Below are 4355 nucleotides of genomic sequence, written 5' to 3' on the forward strand. Positions count from 1 at the left end.
TTTTTTTTTTTTTTGACACAGCCTGGGATACTGTTGCGCTTCTGGGCCATCGGTGCGCACTGTCAGCTCACATTGAGCTCCCGGTCTGCCGGAACCCTCGAGTCCTCCTCCTCGGGGCCGTTCACAGCGAGTCCTTTTCCCAGTCTGTACTCGTATCTGGGAAGGCCCCGCACCCAGCGAGACGCTTGGCTGTGTCGAGCCCCACTGGGTTCACGTGGGTTCACTTTTCAGGGACGTCTAAACCCCTTGGGATGGCACGGCTCCCTTCTGTTGTATGGACTGCCCCGCTCAGCTCGGCGTCGTCCTCAGGCGTGCGCAGCCTGCGCTCGGCGCCGGCTCCGAGAGGGGCCCTGGGGGTCCGCGTTCATCAGCGGCTCCCTCCGGTGGAGACACTGAGTCAGGGCAGGTGGTGGTGATGGAACACCAGGTGGGAAGGCGGGGCCGGCCCCGGGGAGCTCAGGTGCAGACGATGCAGCTGAGGGAGAGGAAGGGGTGGAGACAGGATCCACCCCTTCCCAGCCCTCATTTAAGGGCCGGCAGGGGAGGAGAGAGCCTCTCTCTCAGGAGGTGCCTGCCTGCCCGTGGCCTTCTGTAGGTAAGCAGCTCTCTTCTTTGGTTTCTGTGTCCGTGGCTGTTGTATTTTGGCTCGTTCTCATTTGCTGCAGCCAGAGACTTTGCCATCCTGCTATTATTGTGGCAGTTTCCATTCCATGATGACATTACACCTCCTCCCTGACCCAGACAAGCAGCTGATCACAGCCCCTTTCTTTTTGTGTCCTTTCCCACTAATTTCTTGTGCACCGAATAGTTCCCCCTCCAAACCCGTCTGTGTGCCATGCAGAGATAAGAATGCGATGCGGGACCGTGCTGGAGGCCCTGCGCGAGGCCTTCAGGGCCTTTAGCCGCAGGGCTTTCAATTTTGGAACCCATTTTCTGCCGGTGGGGTTTTTTTGTTCGTTGTTGTCTCTGAGATTCCATCTGCTGTCTGGAAACGATTGCTCGCAGTCAGGTGAGTTCCTTACAGCGAACCCCTTTCAGTCGCTGTCGAGTCTCGGCAGAGAAGCACGGCGGGACCTGAACCCTCCATGGAGACGGGCGCCGCGCTTCACAGGGGCTCTGTGCGCGCTTGAGGGCCTCGTTAAGACCGAGGGCGCTTGAAAGCATCAGAAGTGTTCTCAGAAGGTGAATCCTTCAGCCACCTGGCTGAAACTCGTCAGAGGGAGATACTAGCCATGTGGGAGATGTACTCTTCTAGATGGGGAAGGTTGAGATCCGACTCCCTTTAGCTGGAGGGATAAAGTGGCCGATGAAGCCAGTAATCTGGCGTTGGGAAGGCCGAGTTCCAAGCGCTCCCTTCTGTTCCCTTCCTCTTTCCTCACTTTTCCTGCCGCTAGCCCTGGGTTTTGTTAGGCCGAGTCATTAAGAAGCTACGAACCGCAGAGAATGGCTAGGCTGGGTACAGGACGATAGGAGACCTTTGTATGGTTTCTTTTCATTTCTAATTAAATACCAATATCGCCGTAGGTTGACCCTCCCTGTGTAGGGTTAAGGGGAGGGATTTATCTGCTCAGCTCGTTACCCAAAGTTGATGTGGAAGGGAGATTTGTACGGCCAAGTTGCACGCAGGAGCGTGGAAGGGGGAGAAGGTCAGAGATTCCTCGCGTGCTGCACAATGAGGGATCAGTGCTCAATAGAAACAAGGGAAGAACCAAGGTCAGGTTTTGGAAACCGCTCACAGTCCGACGCCATTGGCTGTCACCGAGCCCAGGTGAATTAAGGAGCAGGGCTCTTATTTCTGATTTACTTCAAGAGAGGAAAAAGAAAGGAAATGCTTTCTTCCCTTCACTGATGGAGGCATACACACGTACAGCCCAGGCCTCCGCCAAAAGAGATGGCAAGGAGAGACTGTAGTTCTTTCTCTTAGGAAAGATGCACTGAATAGACCCGTGCGTGTGCTGGAAGCTCTCTTCCGGGTGTGCGTGCACCCTGGAAATACGTTAGGAATCAGATGAAGGGTTTTGGGGCCCTTTTAGGTGCTGTAGCTGCAACCTGTTGTTCTTGCTCAGATGTTCTGGATGTTAACAGTAGCGAACATGGTAATAATGTTACTAGGCAGAAAACTTGAATAGTAAAATGATGGGGAGGGTCGCAGTCAAGAACATTGTACTCCGCGTGGGAGAAAATCTTTACCAGTCAGCTATGCATTTATTACAGATGAAAGAACTATCTTTTTTGTGTTCCTCTATTCAAGGGACAGCGCTATTAACTTCAGCTGTGCAATACATTCTGGTACAGCCATTGCTCTATCTCCTGCTTTTTGATGGCTTCTATGAGTCGATTGCCGGTCAGCCATGTCCCACGCCTGCTTTGGCAGTGGGGGTGGACTATAAACAAACTACAGCAGTCTCTTTCAACCCCTATAATTGGAGAAAAACGCGTGGATTACCAAAGGGAGACATCTCAGCCCCCATTGTCTATTTGAGTTCATAAGGAAAATCCTTGTCAGGCAAGCAAATGCAGAAACTAAACCCCATGTCAGAGTAAGGCCCTTCCTCATTACACAACTCTAAAGAAACCAAGGAACAGAACGCAAAGAAAAGCCTCAGCCCCATACAAAAGGGGCTCCAAGCATCAGAATAAGCGAGAGGGTGAGGGGGTGGCAGACAGATGCCAGTCAGACGCCACAGCGCTTCCCTTCCAGGCCACTTCTCTGTGCTGTTTCTGTAAGCAATCAGGGTATGGGACTCAAATGGGCATTAAGTATGTTTGCAGATGGTGCTGAAGGATGAGGAACCGTCGACTCCTCAGGGGTAGAAAGGTTTGGCTGCAACATCTCCATACAGCAGCAGGCAGCACGTTCACCCACCGCATGAAGTTGGCCGAGACCAAGCATGGGACAGGCTGGCCCAGGAGTCCGCATCGCCTGAGGCGTTCCAGGAAAGGGTAAGCAGTGCACCGAGTTCTTACACGGTGTGGGGGTGACGGGTTGGTAGTTGTACTGGATGATCTTCCATAGCAGTCTGTTGCCACAGGCATGATTCTACAATGCTGAGAAAGTGAGGGGGCCAGAGGATGAGATCTAGGAGAAGCTGCCAAGATCCTGTGTTGAGCTCCGCTCTCTAAGAGCAGGGATGGGAGAGGAAGGAACGGCGCAGAGCCGCAGCAGGGGAGGGTCACACCAGAGCTGATGAGAAGTTGAGTCAGCAGAGGGCAGGCAGCAGGCACAGCCCTGGGGTGCAGACATTGGAGAAGAGTTTGGACACAGCTCTCAGAGGCAGGGCGAGGAGTTTGAGCGGTCTCACACAGAGCAAGGGTGCACGAGTCCCTTCCGACCCAGGCTCCTGTCTTACTCTATACCAAAAGAAAAACAGACAACTCATTGAGTTGACGGGTTTTTTTTTTTTATTAACTTCATCTCATAGCACAGTAATGAACATTTTAGACATTCCTCGAGGTAGAAAACAAACATTCTGTTCATCAGGAGGAGGGACGCATGAATCGCCTGCAATTCAATCTTGAACTAATGAGTTCAATTACTCAGACAACTGAAAAGAGCCATTAGATTAAGCCATAGTGAAGCAGTATCACATCTAACTCAAGTAACTCCACTTTCTCTCCCCCATTATCACAGCAATAACTAAGTCAAAGCAAAGCCCATTGGTCATTGCAGACTTGTGTACAGAGATACAACTTAACACGCGCAAGGGCAGAGTCGCAGCAGGGTTCCATTTCTTTTGTTACAGAGCAGGACCTATTTCCATCGGCCGCATCAGGCTTCGCTCTCCACTCGGGACAAAGCTCCGCAGGAACCGACTCACCGAGGTTGGACGCGCAGGGTTCGGCCCAGAAGCACCGGCTCGAGTCACCCGGCGAGAAACCGGAGAGAGGCCTCAGCAAACTCATCCGGGTTCCTTTCCCAAGGCGGCACTCGGCCAGACAGGCGGCACCGCTCCGAGCTCGGGAAGCTCCACCGAGTTCGAGAAACTCCAGCAACGCAGCTGCAACCATACAGGCACCAGAGAAACGCACCGAGCCATTTCATTGGGCAAGTCAAGTGAGTAGGATACACTGTCCAATGTTATGTACTGGAAATGTACAATGTTAGTTCTTTCCCTAAGCCTGGCTTCTGAATTTGTTGACAAAACCTGCCCCACTAAGTAACCAGTTGCAAAGGGGCCCTTGTTCTCCCCTCTCCCATTCCCCAAGTTCAATAAGCTAAGTGCCACCAGCCAGGCAGGCCGGCCCAAGCGCAGAAACAGCCGGCGCAGCCCTGTTTTCAGGGCAGATGCTCCCAGGCATCCCAGTCCCCACCCCTAACGCAGAGCATTCCCACCCGCAGTCCTTCCCAGAACCCC

The 4355-nt window shown here is 53.0% G+C and overlaps 1 long non-coding RNA gene across 1 annotated transcript; it reads left to right on the forward strand.

The window, feature by feature from the left end:
• On the forward strand, positions 434–3830 carry LOC110400887. The gene is made up of 3 exons (XR_002440135.1): positions 434–595; positions 2773–2943; positions 3744–3830. It is a non-coding gene; the product is annotated as an uncharacterized LOC110400887 (long non-coding RNA).

The sequence above is a fragment of the Numida meleagris genome, chromosome 6, assembly GCF_002078875.1.
Source record: "Numida meleagris isolate 19003 breed g44 Domestic line chromosome 6, NumMel1.0, whole genome shotgun sequence".
Classification (NCBI taxonomy): domain Eukaryota; kingdom Metazoa; phylum Chordata; class Aves; order Galliformes; family Numididae; genus Numida; species Numida meleagris.